Source organism: Episyrphus balteatus, chromosome 2 (assembly GCF_945859705.1).
Source record: "Episyrphus balteatus chromosome 2, idEpiBalt1.1, whole genome shotgun sequence".
NCBI lineage: Eukaryota > Metazoa > Arthropoda > Insecta > Diptera > Syrphidae > Episyrphus > Episyrphus balteatus.
The window spans coordinates 117,320,889-117,337,526 of NC_079135.1; positions in this window are offsets into that span (position 1 = coordinate 117,320,889).

The following is a 16,638-nucleotide window of genomic DNA, read 5'->3' on the forward strand; positions in this document are numbered from 1 at the left end:
TGCCTGTCTGTACGTGACGTTTTTTTTTTGTTTTTTTGGGTAAAAGTTCAATTTCTTGTCATTTATGATGAATGGCGTCGACAAATACGACATTATTTGAAACGAGAAATTATGAAAATATTAACTGTTAACAAAAAATTTTGTCTTTGCTTGCCGGTGAAACGTATCAATATGAAATAATTAAAAGTATAATAGTGAGCTCATAAGTTAAACAGAACATTTATCCATTATCAAAGAAATGAAGCTATCATTATACAGCTTTTAACTAAGGTTGCTTTAGTTGGTTAAGGCTAAAGTTCAAAGATTTCAAGAGAGTCTTAACTTTTAGGGCTGTATTGATTAGTTCAGTATTGAACCTGAACCTGAAAGGGAAACCTAGAATCCCGAATTCTCAAAAATCCAAAATCCCGAAACCCCAGAATTCCAAAAATTCGAAAACCCACAATCCTGAAAACCCAAAATCCAGAAAACCCAAAATTCGAAAAGGCCAAAATTTTACATACAAAAAAAGACAAAAACAAAATAAAAAATTTTTCCAAATTGTAATATGTTCTTTTCACCTTTACTTTACACATAGGATTATTTTTCTGAAATCGAAACTTGTGCAAACTTTTTCATTTTATAACCATTTCCGGGATTTCGGGATCCAATTTGGGATTTGAATTTTGGGGTAGATATTCTATGTTCTTGGGGTTTTGTTTTATTTTTTGGTGGGTTTTGGACTTTCGGAAATATGGACTTTCGGGATTTTGGATTTTCTGGATTTAAGGGTTTCTTTCTGGGATTTATTTTTTCAGGATTTTGGTTCTCAGAACTTTGACCCTATAATTACCAGAGCCTTTAAAGTGGTCAATGGTGGTCAAAAAGTGAATTTTGATGAGAAAATAACATTTGGGCTAATAGGTTATTTTGGACTTATCTTCTTAATATAATGTCCATTGAAATCGGAAATGCTCATAGTAGGACGTAATAAATTTGGCCCTGTCAACAGAGTTTCTGAGCATTTAAATTTTTGTCATCACGTTTACTGGCCCATTTTACCATCCCTTCAAATGCTTGCAGAATTTGGTAAGACTTGTAAAACATAAAAGCATTTGAGTAGAAAATACATAAACTCATACAAATATGAACTAATTCACTTTGAATAAAACGAGGCGTTAACTTGAGCTTTAGCTGATTTTTTTTTTTTTCATTTTCCACCTTTTGAGATTAAAGTCCAGAAAAGAAAAAAAGTTGAACCTCGAAAAAAGCATATTTTGGCTTTTTATGATTTCATGAAATTTTTATTCAAATATTTAAATACTTTATGAATTCAGAATTCAATAAAATATATTTTTTTCCTTTTTTGTTTTTTTTTTTTTAATTCAATTTTTAAAAAAATCCTCTCATCTGACTATGACCATCATCAACCACCACTCTACAATATACACAATTTATTCCACAAGAGGTGAAAATTGATTTAATTAATATTTCATCTCATTTTACAGATAAACACCTCATAATACATTTTAATTAGCCCAGCTTATTTAACATTGTATACGGAAATCCGAAAAAGGATCCTATGAATGCCGAGTGTATGTAATTTAATCTACGTAATTTTCCTCCATCGAACAAGAGTACTATATAAAGCTGGGTTGGGTTGTGTGCTCCTCCTCACGCATGAAATTATTTTACCTTCATTAAAATCATATCAAGGATGTTAAAATTCGAACATGAGTCATTTGCAAGTTGTTATACATTTCATATAAATTTGAATACAAAAACCAAAAAAAACAAACTAAAAAATGGCGCCCAATGTGAAGACTCGTCGTCATAGTTGTTGTCATCACCGCTGCCGCTGGCAGTAACGTATAATTGACGCCACACCGGCTGCTGTATATGTCTGGTCTTTATTCCACAGAATTGTATCGTATAAATTCCCAATACATTTGAACTTTGTTCTACATCGATTAATATTGATTGCGAAATTAATTTGCTGTGATTTTCAATTTGGCATTATTTTAGAGAGAGGAGAATTCAATAAACGCTTTTGTTTCATGATAATTATTTATCAATTGAAAATACTATAATGCGATTGTTATTTTCTCTCTCTCTGTGATGTTGTTTTTAAGCGCGTGCTAGCTAAATAAATCCTTATTTGATAGGTGTGTTTCTATGTTGTTTTAAGCTGTGTAAATTCTTTCAAATTTGATGTATGCATTTTGTATAGAGCTAATAAAAATAAATCAAAATTTTATGTGTACATACTTGTATTGCAATTAGAGCTTTTTAATGACCATTTTCACGGCTAATAAAATTCAAGCATACACTGATTATATTTTTGTTTGGTGTTTGTGGTCTATTAATATTTAAATGGTTTTATATTATCACTCTTTCTCTCTTTTTAAAGTGTGAATTCAATTGAAATAATTATTTTTAAAACTATTTACATAGACATTAACATGAGATTTAATTGATTTTTTTTTTCTAGGAAATTTAAATGTTGGCAAAGTTGAAGCACATTTTTGTTTTATTTGTTTTTATGTCAAATAATTATAAATTGGCTATTAAACTTTAATAGTTTTTGTAAATATTGAAAAAAAAAAAAAAAAAATAAGTACTTAGTTAACAGGATTAAAAATTATAATTATGTGTTATATAAAAAAAAATAAAATACCTTATACGATAGTATACAAAGCTTTTTAAGGAAAAAAATAAAACGCAAACAATAAAATACAAAACAAAAAAATTGGTCCCAATATTAAAATGTCAATTGTTTATTTATTTTTTTATTTTTATTTTTTTAATTAAAAATTAAAATTGAAGATGTTATTTAATTTAATTAATATTTAAGTCTTTTATTTAAAAATGTGTCAAAAATTGGTATAAGTTATGTGGAAATCTAAACCGAAATATAATTTAACATTTATTTTGAATTATAGAAAAAAACGCTATCTTTTTTGTCCCTGAAATATGAATAGAAACCCATTTCATCCAATTTTCTAGTTTTGTGTGCTTATACTTAAAATAAAGAATTCTTATTTGAAAAGTGAAATGAGTGATGTGAGACAGTTGAAAATTCTGTCCATTTCTGTCCCCTTCCTGCTTTTTATTTGTATTTTAAAAATAATATCAAAAGCTTATTTCTTTGCCGGGTGCCATTTTGAAAGAAATATCAACTTCTGAGAGAATGAAGTCATTGCACTACAGTCAAATTGTATACAGTTTTAATCCTAGAAGTATTGATTAGTTCAATGTGTTATATCATTTCGACTTAAATGAATTGAAATCCCTTCCCGGGCGCCACTTTAATTTAATTTAATTTTTTTTTTTTTTTTCAAAATAAAACTGGTGGGAAAAAATAATTGGAGATGTGTTGTAATAAGTTGAGTTTGAATTAGATGAGAAACGTTGAGACGAATTAAGATGAGTATAGATATGTTAAGATGACACTGTGGACCTATTATTTCCACTTTGAATATATGTTTTATCGAATTTTTTAAATATTACATTTTGAATGTTCTCAAAAGGAGAAAATTAAATATTTTCATAAATTCACTAATAATCTGAAAGTCTGTTATAAAAATATTTAGTTTTTACAAAAAATATGTCATATTTTAAGGATAGACGAGATAGCGTAAAATATTTTTTTTTGTATCGAAATTTATAATATTTTTTTTTTGTAAAAAATATTATAATTTAAAACTATAGATAAGTTCAATATACATATAAATGCATCTTAAAATTAAAATATATAATGTAAAAATAAATAAATAAGAAAAAAAAAAGAAAATACGATTAAATTGGCATAAACCATATAGCTTAAAAAAATGTAATAGAAATTGTGAATAAAAAACAAAACAGATTTTTTGACAAACCGGAAACTCTTTCATATTTATTTTATTATTTTTAAAATTAGCTATTTATTTTCAAACATAAATTCTAAGTTCCAGCCACAAGAAGACCTATCCAAAACCGTAAAATTTAATATTTGAGAAATAATTATAATAATTTACCAGGTATTTTATAAATTGCAAAAAATTCTGACTCGTTCTTGTGTTGTGGAAGAAGATTTAACTTCGAGCTAGCCATTTACACGCTGTCATAACTATGTAAAAACCTACTGTGTTATTGCTTTAATTTCCAAAACCCCTTGTGAGAGGGAATTGTACATTTCATAGGTAAAAACACCTTTCCAAAAATACCACTAATTTATTTGCTAAACAAATTCAAGAAACATTGAGAAATCATGCCAAATTTGAAACAAACTGATTCATCCGTTAAGGACGATACAGAAAGTGAATGGTTTGAAGAGGTCAACTAATTTCATAATTTTGTCAGCGATTAAATTTGTGTTGTTGAGCATCAACTAAGAAGCTCACTGTGGCGTATGTGTAACTTTTTATTATAATAATTAATAAGACTTGATGGAAACTATTTTATTTTTAAGCATAAAATTAAGACGAGTTGCGTATATGTAAAAAACAATTGTTTTCCATAAAAAAGAAAAAATTAAAAGGATTTTTCATTTTTAACTTAAAAAAAAAAAAATGTGTGCAATTCACACGTGGTAGAAGTGAAACCTTAAAAAATCTTTTTTCTCAAAAAAAAGTTAAGGATTAAACTTTACATCTACAAAAAGAGCTAGAATTTTTTGAACCCAATCAGTTTTCATCAAAAAAGCAATCTTTTTTCTCTTCTAACACCATTTCTTTAAATGACAACCTATAATAAATTGTATATCATCTAAAAGCTTATTGTTTCACCTTTTATATGATATTTCAATTATATTTCTACGATGCCTACAAAAAAAGCAAGAATTTTTTAAAGCCAACCATGTCGAAATTTCTAACTGAGAAAGTATATGAAAAGAAGCCATGCATGGGTTCACTGTAAGACATTTTAAAAAATAATTGCTATTTTTCTAGAACAAAAACAAACAAAGAGAAAACATGCATAATAAGTAAGTCAGTCTTAAAATTTGTAGCCTTAAAAATCTCTTGTAAAAATGGCTCAATATTTTTAAAAATAACGAAGTTTCATTCGAAAAGGTAAACCTTAACTTTATTAATTTAATCCCCAAATTTAAAAATCTCAAATCTTCGATAAATGAAATTCCCCAAATCAAGTTTCATAAAATTAAAAAAAAAAATGTAATGATTGAGTGTAATTGTCAATCACACATCCATACAATAATAGAGAATGTGAAAAAAGTGGGGTCCCGCCTTTATGTTTATCCGACTGTGTGTCATCTATCTACTTCTGCAATGGCTGCCACTTTGTCAAAAATTGTTATTTTGCAAAAAAAAAAAAAAAAAAAACAACTAAAAATTAAAAAAAAAAAAAACTTCAAAAACAGGCAGTTTCTTACTAAATAATCACCAATTGAATAGATTCTTATCCCGAATTCAATTTATTTGAATCCCGAAAAAAATCGAAAATAAATTCGATCGTATGAAAAAATTGAAAATGGAATTCGTAATGAGGCCGATTTGTATTTGTGTCATATTAAGATATCCTTCTTTTTGTCTTATTTTAATACAATACATATTTGATTTGATCACTAAGAAAAAGTATGTTTTAATTTTTTTTTATTGAGATTTTTTAAGAAACTGCATGAAAAATGAAATAAAATTTATTTTATTTCACATATTCCACATGGGTTAAAATTGACATGTTAAATGTTTCCTTTCATTGCATCTTAAAAATGTAAGTTTCCTCTCCCAGCTGCTAAACTGGAAGGACTTAAATAAATATTATACCCCTATGAAACTTCTGTCAATGATTCCCAACACTTTCACCAAAAGTGTAATATGGTGACAAAATTTATTGCCTGTTCATGGGTCATATAACTCAATTCCATCCCCTCTCCCCCACACAAACCCACATGCAATTATTGCATCATACATCCTGTTGCCACTTCTTGCCTAGACCTCGATGACATGAATTTCTAGTTCTTTGTCAAGGAATTCAACTGAAGTGGTGTGGATTTATAGAAAAAGTATGGGAAAAATACTTTCCTAAACCATAGGTGGTCAGCCCCACATTCGAGTTCATAAATATGGACCGATGAATGGAGTAAAAAAAAGAGTCCTTTTCCACATGGCACTTATTTTTAGGCAACAATATTGCTTTGGTAAAAGTAAGTATATCGAGGGAAGAAGCACGCAAAGCCACCAAGCGAATGCATTTTCGGTTTTAGTTTAGATACTTAAGTTGGCCGGTGAAGAGCGACGACGACGACGATGGTGAAGCCCACAAAACACATGCTTCTACGAAATTGGCAAAGTCGAACGATATAGTTTTCGAATGAAAACGAGGGCTTTTTTGGCAAATGCATATGTTCCAGGAGGAAGAAAAGTTTCTATATTTGCTGGTTTTAGAAAGTTTTGGTTACAAAATGTCGGCATTTTATTTCATTGCATGTGGTTAAGTTTGCGGAAGTGAATTTTATTTCTAATATTTTTTTTTTTTTCTTTCAGCCAACTTTTTAAAGTCGGCAATTTGAAGTGAAAATAATAAGCTCTTAGCAAATTGAGTTGTAGGTCGGTAAAAATATTGTTTGATATGGATTTTCTGCTAATGAATGAAATAATGAGGATATAAAGTTTCTAACAATGGATTTAGTTGATTTATATTAGAGGGAAATTTGACAAATTTTAAGAAAGCCTGTGACGAACTTGATTTAATTTTTTTTTTTTTTAAACCAATTTTCTAATTTTATTTTTGTATGTTTAATGGATGTTTATTTTCATCTAAAAATCAATTTCAATATTATTCAATCGCAATTTGATTTTTATACTGACTGTGTTTTATTTTTTTAATTACCCCAATAAAAAGCTTTTAATTAAAATGTTTAACTGTTGTTTAATTACTATTTTCATTTTAGCACAAAGAGAAAACTCTCTTTTTTTTTCCTACTCTTGCTAATTGCCCATACCGCATACTTTTCACTTTCAACCTCAGCCTGATTCATTTAGACTATTAACAAATCTGTTTAATCCTTAATTGTGTTGAAGTTGAGGATACACCTACCGTTCAGTAAATTGTTTCAATTTGCTTCATTTTTGTTGAATTTATTGAAAAGATGTAGACTGGATATTGGATAATGGAAAATGGATAGTGGAAACTGGAAAATGGATAGTGGATAGTTTATAGTGGATAGTTTATAGTGGATAGTGGATAATGGATAATGGGAAATGGATATGCGATAATGGGTAATGGATAAAGGGTAACGGATATTGGATATTGGATATTTATAATGGATAATGCATAATGGATAATAGATAATTGATAATGAGTATTGGATAATGAATATAGGGTACTGGATATACTAAATACTGGATAACAGATATCGGATAATGGATATTAGATACATGATACTGGATATTGCATACAAGACACTCGATAATGGATGCTGAAACATGGATAATAGATATCGGATACTGGATATACTGGATACTATAAACTGGAGTCTGAATACTGGATACTGAATATTGTATACTACCCAACTAACAATTTTACTTCCACAAGGTTAGGATCTTTAATTTCTTGCAGCTAATATCTCTACAGGGCTTGTATTTAGTTTGTGAATCGAAAATTTAAACTTCCGAGGCTTAACTTTCGGTAACCGCTTCCTAGAAACCTAGTGCAAGTGGAATTTAAAAATTTAATGAAAACATTTCGTTTAAATTTCTATATGGCCGCATGAAATTCCATTGTAGAAGCACAAGAAATAAAAGCCAATAACTGACTTCTTTTAAATGACTTTGCAAAAGAAATTGTATTAGAACTGCTTACAAAGTCTTTATTCCCACAACGGAATGTATTTTTTTTGCTATGTATTTTTTTTTATCCAATTCGAAAATTATTAGACTCAAAAATTACTTAGGTAGGTTTTTTAGTATGGTAGAAGTACCTACAACTTATACAATTGCCTTAAATGCATTTATTATTATAGTTCTATATTACCAAAATTATGTCAATAGTATATGAGTCGTGATAATTATTAAAAAAAAAAAAAAAATTACGTTGAATTTCAAATAAACCGCAGTTAAACGGTTTTGCCTTTTTAAACAAATATTCCACAAAATAAATGTGTTATAGTTACTCCATTCTAATATTTGAATTAAAAAATTGTTGAATCATTGTTTTTGATTGAAAATTATGTTTAATACCACTTTCAAATATAACGACTTACATAATTGTATGTTTTGCATCTCTGTGTGAGAAAAAAAGAAGTTCAATTTCCGGCGCATGCGCGAAAAGCTTTTAGTTTTATATGTTTGCCTTAGAGAAGTTAGGTGATATTTATTTATATTTGTAGAAGTCCTTTAAGTACAAGCAAAACATTGTTAAAAGCATTTAATTTTATAAGTTTGCCTAAGCGAAGTTAGGCTCCCTAATTTTATTTCTAGAAGCCCTGTGAAAGTGAGGAGTACAAGCCAAATTTTTTAAACTGTCAGGCAAACTCATGAGAATAAGAAATATTTGGATAAGTGCCATTATGGTGACCATTTTTGGTTTTTTTATTCATTGTTATAAAGAAATAAATGAAAAAGTGAATCTTTTCATATCGGTAATTGGTTTAAAATAGTGATATTAAAAATGGTTTACTGACCAATTCGGAGTTCATATTCAAGTAAGTGGAGAAGAAAGGAAAACAAGATTTTAATCTTCTCCACTTATTTAAATATAAAATAGTGATGGAAATTTTAGATTTTTTATCTGAGTTCAAAACAAAGTTAATTCTCTAATTTTTAAGAAAAAGCCAAAAGCTAAAAAAAAATTAAAGATTTTTTCTGCTTCGGAAAAATGGGGCTTGACGGCATCCGGGTGAAACCTCTAAAGTCTAAAAAAAAAAACCGAATTTTTCAGATATTCCAGAAAAAATTGTTCTTGAGTAACAAGTTATTCTCTTTCATCTTCTCAATAATGACATGGTTTGACAATCAGTATATAATATTATTTAGTCTTTATTAAATAATTTTGTACAAGATAAAAAAAAAAACAGAAAATAACCAAAAATAATAACTTTGAAAAAAAAACACAAATGGTCACCATATTCTTTAAGATAGTGCAACTCATCAGGAAGTTAAATCGAAGCCCTTAGGAAGCTCTGGTTTCAACTAGTCCAAATTTGAAACTCTTTTATTATATACCTGAGTAGCTCGATGGGTAAGGTACCGGACTATCAATCAGGATGTACGTGGTTCAAATCCAGCAAAATGCGTCAAGTAAGTAAGAAGTTTTTTTCTCAATATAATTGTGTTTGGAAATTTAATTTCAGAAGCAAAACTTGTCTGGATCGAAAACAAAGAAGAAAATAAAAAAAAAAATAAAATGTAGTAGGTACAAACAAAAAAAAAAAAAATTAAATGAAAAAAAAATATTTTTTTTTCTTTATTCTATTTGGGATATACCTCGTTTAGACTTTCACAATCCTTCGACAAATCTACTCAGAGCTTCTAAATAAAAATAAAAGCCTGCAACAATAATACACATTTTCAAATTTCATATGTTGGTTGTTTCTATAAGGCATTAAAGACATGTTATGAGTCTCTCCAATCAACTTGCATATGACTCTTCTAAGGCCTATCAAGCTTCTCGGGTGGGCCAGATGGGCTTCTCTATGGTCGTATACAAGCAATATTTCTAAAATCGAAACAGATTCGTTAGACCCTTGTGGAAGTAAAATTGTTAGTTGGGTAGATACTTGGAACTGGATTCTAGATACTGCATAATGTATATTGGATTCTGAAACATGACTCTGAAATATGACTCTGAATCATGATTTCGAAAATGGTTCAGAAAAATGATTCCGAAACATGATTCCAAAAAATGATCTTGAAGCATGAAACTGAAAAAAGATTCTGAAACATAATTCTGAGACATGGTTCTAAAACACGATTCTGTAGAAAAATTCTTAAACATGATTTTGCAACATGATTCTGAAACATGATTCTGAAACATAATTCTGAAACATTATTCAGAAAAATGATTTTGAAACATGACTCTGGAACATGATTCTGAAAAATGATTCTCAAAAATGATTGTGAAACATGATTGTGAAACATGATACTGAAACATATTTCTGAAACAAAAGCTTTATTACCAATGTTGCATAAATGTCATCACTGTATCACTGCACTTAAAGTCTATGTTTAGCTCAACAATTAACAAAAGGCAATATTTAAATACCAATTCAACAAAAATGTTTCCTTGATAAATTTTTAATGATGAACACAACTCAACTCAATTTTCATAATTGCTTCAAATTCCATAAATAGAAAACTCCATCATCAGTTAAGGAAGACATATAAGGAACTGACAACACACATGACAATATCCAATCTTCATCTAATTGAATTGAATTACAACACCTTAAGACTTCATTAATAGAAAGAATAAAAATTCATTCAGTCTTTTCCAAAATGGTCTTCATTCAAGTACACTTTGTATTTTTACTTTTGTTTTCATTTTCGCCAATAAATGGTCGATTTGAGTTACCAATTTACTCAAAAGACCATTATATTTTGGGTGAAACGACAGCACAAATAATTCGAAAATTCTTCAGTCCAGAATCGACAACTATTCAAGTTATCGAAAGAAGTGTATTTTCGGAGTTGAGATTGTTCAACAGACAAATTATGGAATATGTTTTGCAAAATCTTAACGAAAGTATAAGTGTTCAACTTTATTGTGGAAAATCAGAAAGTCAACCTTGGGAATTTCACATTTTTATAGTTGATAGTGAAGAAGCTTTTTCGTAAGTTTAAAACCGTTTTCAATTGAAAAATATTTAAATTTTGTGATTTTTTTTCAGTGAAGTTGCATGGAGTTTGCCTGACAATGAATTCGATGGTGAATTTCAATTTCTCATCATTTTAACGAACTATAAAAGAAAATTCCTCCAAACAATTCGTAACATTTTCAAGGCTTGCAAAAATTATAGTGTTTTAAATGCGAATATTCTTTTAAATCATGAAAAGTTGGGTGTTTGTATGTACACTTACAACATGTTTTCGAAAACTAAGTGTCATTCTGTTCAGCCATATTTGTATTATCAACTTAACGAAGGTTTGGAAAATCTTACCGAAATTTTCCCCCAAAAACTTATGGACTTTCATGGATGTTCAGTAAGAGTTTGCGCTCAGCAAAATCCTCCTGTATTGACGTTTTATGGTAATGAAAATGATCCTAAACCGGTAAAAGATTGGACTAATCTTCAAGGCATCGATGGGCATTTGATGAGAATTTTGGCATACAATCTGAACTTCACCATCGATTTGATACCTTTTCCCCAGGAAATAGCTTATTTGGAAGAAAACTACACCGGATATGGATGTTTTGGAAAGGTAAGGACATTTTGAACTTGAAAGCATAAATCAGAAAATAGATGAAACATGATTCTGAAACATGATTCTGAAACACGATTCTGAAATTAATTCTGAAGAAACATGATTCTGAAACATTATTCTAAAATATGATTCTTAAACATGATTCTGAAATATCATTCTGAAACCTGATTCTGATATATGATTTTTAAACATTTTTCTGAAACATGATTCTGAAACATGATTCTGAAACACGATTCTGAAACATGATTCTGAAGAAACATGATTCTGAAACATGATTCTGAAACATGATTCTGAAACATGATTCTGAAACATTATTCTAAAACATGATTCTGAAACATGATTCTGAAGAAACATAATTCTGAAACATGATTCTGAAACATTATTCTAAAATATGATTCTGAAACATGATTTTTAAATATGATTCTGAAATATCATTCTGAAACCTGATTCTGAAAAATGATTTTTAAACATTATTCTGAAACCTGATTCTGAAACATGATTTTTAAACATTATTCTGAAACATGATTCTGAAACATTATTCTAAAATATGATTCTGAAACATTATTCTGAAACATGATTCTGAAACATGATTCTGGAACATGATTCTGAAACATGATTCTGAAACATTATTCTAAAATATGATTCTGAAACATGATTTTTAAAAACGATTCTGAAATATCATTCTGAAACCCGGTTCTAAAACATGATTCTGAAACATGATTTTTAAACATTATTCTGAAACATGATTCTGAAACATAATTCTGAAACATGATTCTGAAGAAACATGATTCTGAAACATTATTTTGAAACACGATTCAAAGAACGATTTTGAAACATGATTCCAAACATGAATCTGAAACATGATTCTGAAACATAATTCTTAAAAATGGTTCTGAAACATGATTTTGAAACATGATTCTAAAACATAATTTTGACAGCTTTAAGATTCTTTCAAGAACTTGACGGGCTCTATTGACTTTTCAGTTACTCAACAATAAAGCAGATATTGCCATTGGAGGATTCAGTGGATCGGACCCTAAACGAAGCATCATAACTCCCTCAATATTGTACTATAATTCACCAATTGTATTTGTTATCCGAGGAAAGCGAGAACTGGGTACTGTTAACCGACTTGGGAGACCCTTTAGTGATACCGTTTGGGTTTTGATTGGAGGACTTATACTTATTGGAGCTATTCTAACTCAAACTTTGAGAATCTTAAAACATTCAAACAGAGAACTTATTATTGGCGAACAAAACTACACTCCATTGTTAAACTTTTTGGCTGTCTTCTTGGGCTATCCAGTTACCAGAGTTCCTCAAGGAATTTCAGCACGTTACCTTCTAATTCTTTGGCTTGTTATGACCCTAGTCCTTCGAAGTGCCTATCAAGGTTCTCTCTACGATTCCATTCGAATTGATAGATTTGAGAAAATCCCACCAAAATATGAAGAACTTTTTCGAAGAAATTATAAATTTTTCGTAACAAAATTCTATCATGACTATGAATTATTTCACGATAACGAAACTATTCTTGTTTATCAAAATCATAATGGAAGATTGAAATTAGTTGAACAAACTGATGGCAAATTTGCCACTATTGCTTTGAGAGATCATGTAATTGCCTATTTGGAGAGTAACTATCGAAATGGTTCTGATTTGAGAATTATTGATGAACAAGTATTTCAATTTCGTTTAGCAATGTATTTTCAAAAACATTCAATTTATGTTACAGTTATTAATAAATATTTAATACAATTTAGTTTTGCTGGATTGATCGATCATATTGCAAGGAATAGTGCAAAAGATCGACAAATATTTATTGATAATAATGCGGATAAGCCAATGGAACCGATGAAAAATAGTCGAATATGGAGTTTGTATCAGTTGTTTATGGTTTTGATTATTTTTACTGGTGGTGTTTTTATTTTGGAATGTATGTCAATTTATTTTGAAAATTTACGCTTTATTTTAGATTGGTTTCATTGAAAAAGTTTTATTTTGAATCTTGATATTTGTGTTAATAAATTTATTAGAAAAATTCTTTGCTTGTTTATTCTTCACCAAAACAACTTAAAAAAAAGTTCAGAGAAGACAGAAGATTATAACGATAATAACTGCATTGTTATTCTGTTAATACCGAACGCTCAACCTATTTTTTTTTAACAAGCTTATAATTTTCTAAAGCACTTGGAATATTAATTATATGTCAGCAAAAAGTTACTATGACGAAGCTACTAAGTTATAAATTCGTTTTATTTAACTGAAAAAAGGTGTTACTTTGGTTTTGGTTAAGTTACAAATGACGAAGAAATATTTAATTTTGTAAGTATGACAAACATGAAGAGAAAACAGAAATTTTTTACAGCTGATAGAGAACATAACTAATCTTATCGTTTAAACTTTAAAATGTCATATTAAATTTTAACTGCCATCTGATAAAACTTGATAAGACAATTTAAGAGAATTGATTGATAGGGTAAATAATACAATTATTTATAGGATCAAACAAATAAAATGAATGAAAAACACTGCAAACACAAATATCGTTCACTTATGTCTTATTAGCATTTTTTGCGTTTTTTGGACAACGTTGCTCGTAGAATTTCTTCTGCAAAGGAAGTCGTTGTAGTCGTTGTTACTTTTCAATAATTACTTGACCATAAATAAAACATCTCAAAAAATTCTATCATATTAGAAAGATTTTGATTACATATTTCATCGACTAAGGTTTTTTCAAGAGGTTTTATTTATTATGATGTTACATTGTACTTAAAAGTATTGTAACTTCCAAAAAACTAATTGTATGTTAAAATCCTCATTCGCAATCCTCATTCTACGTGTCGCAATTTATACAGATGTAGAAATTATAGATTTTAGTAGGTTTTTAATAATTTTTAGGTTTTAATATTTTTTTTCCTGTGATTTTGGAGGGACATTATTTTTATAAAATAGGAAAAAAAAACATTAAAATAAGTAAAAAATAAAAATTTCAAAAATTAATAAATAGAAAAAATATTTTTTAATGGCTCATAATACAGTCAAATAAGGAGAAAAAAGGGGTAAATCTCGGAATGAATGTTAGTAGAAATTTTTTTTGCTCAATATCTTCCTTTTGCCATTCTATAACATATCTCAAAAGTCTAGAAAAATCTCATGTCCGCTTGTCGCGATTTCAAGGTCAAATCGCGAAATGGAGATTTTCAAAATTAGCAAAAGTAGGCTATGGTATTATATACACATATGATACATGATTTCAAGGTATTTTTTAATGCAAATTCCAAAAAATCTAAAATCAAGACAATCTGACGTCTCTGGAAAAAGTTATACCTGTTTTTCATCTGTCAACTCATATTATTATAACAGTTGCAAACTTACTGCCGAAAAACCCTTAAAAGTTATGGTAGATGAACCAAATTTTGCATGAAAATTTTAGAATCCATCATTATTAAAAATCAAAACAATCCATTACAAAAAATATATATACCTACGAAATAATGGTATTTTTTGATGGAGGGGCAAATTTTAGGATATGCACTAAAGAAGATTCTTGTTCATCTTAGGAATAAGTGCTAATAGGCTAATTTTTTCATTTTAATCTTTGTTTGGATATTCTTTAACTACCCTCAAAAATCTAAAAAAATCTCATGTCCGCAAGTCCTACTTTTCTTGGTTTGAAGATAAGGTGCAGATTTTAAAAAATTGAAAAACTACACTTCAGATATTTGTGTCAGATCAACATGAATAAGGTGCATTACTTTTCAAGGATGGTCAGGTTGACTTGTTTGTGAGTTTTATTGGAATAAGTGTTAAAGAATACCTTTATATCATGTCGCTTATGTTGGTATACCTACATATAAAAATTTAAACTTTTCTTATTAATTTTTTAAAATCTGCACCTTATTTTCAAACCAAGAAAATTAGGACTTGCGGACATGAGATGTTTTTAGATTTTTGAGGGTAGTTAAAGAATATCCAAACAAAGATTAAAATGAAAAAATTAGCCTATTAGCACTTATTCCTAAGATGAACAAGAATCTTCTTTAGTGCATATCCTAAAATTTGCCCCTCCATCAAAAAATACCATTATTTCGTAGGTATATATATTTTTTGTAATGGATTGTTTTGATTTTTAATAATGATGGATTCTAAAATTTTCATGCAAAATTTGGTTCATCTACCATAACTTTTAAGGGTTTTTCGGCAGTAAGTTTGCAACTGTTATAATAATATGAGTTGACAGATGAAAAACAGGTATAACTTTTTCCAGAGACGTCAGATTGTCTTGATTTTAGATTTTTTGGAATTTGCATTAAAAAATACCTTGAAATCATGTATCATATGTGTATATAATACCATAGACTACTTTTGCTAATTTTGAAAATCTCCATTTCGCGATTTGACCTTGAAATCGCGACAAGCGGACATGAGATTTTTCTAGACTTTTGAGATATGTTATAGAATGGCAAAAGGAAGATATTGAGCAAAAAAAATGTCTACTAACATTCATTCCGAGGTTAAACCCTTATTTGACTGGATTATCAAGCAATTAAACAAAAAATACAATGCACTACTGGGTCGCAAGTACTTGTTTTAACGGAAAAAATTGCTTATAATATTAAATCTTTGTACGAGTATTTTAAAATTCTCAAACAATCTATTATTATACATATATATTAAAGTTTGGTTTTGTGTACGTTCGCTAACCGGCCACACCGGCTGACTTATTGTCTTAATTTTTTTTTTAATCAAAGAGGCATAAGAGGAAAAGGTTTAAGGCAAAAAAAATTTAAGATTTTATAGGGTAAATAGGGGTAACATGACATTGAAAAAAGAGGCTATTTTCTAAACGGTAAGTCGTAAAGAGTTGACTTTTTTTTTTAATGATAGACAAATGTATGCAATAGTTAAAAAAGGTATTGAAAAAATTCAAAAAAATTTCAGAACCAAGTTGTGAAGGTTTTTTTTGCAGTCATAGACCTTCGGCAAAAGACTAATTACAGGTACGCAAAATTTTGCACCGAAATTTGAGTTACACCATTAGAAAGATATTTAAAAAAAATTAGGGGTCTAATACGGATTTTTTTCATAAGCCCTGTATTTTGAAATACCTACAAATTTTTGAAAAACAACTAATTTTTAGGGACATTTTTGAGTAGTCTTTTATTTTTATGGAATTTTTAAAAGTCTGCAAAAAATCTCAAACTTATAGGAAAATATACAGTGGCGAGCAAAAAAATAGCAGCGATTTGAAAAATATTTTAAATAAAGCATTAAACATTAAAAGAGCTTTGATTTT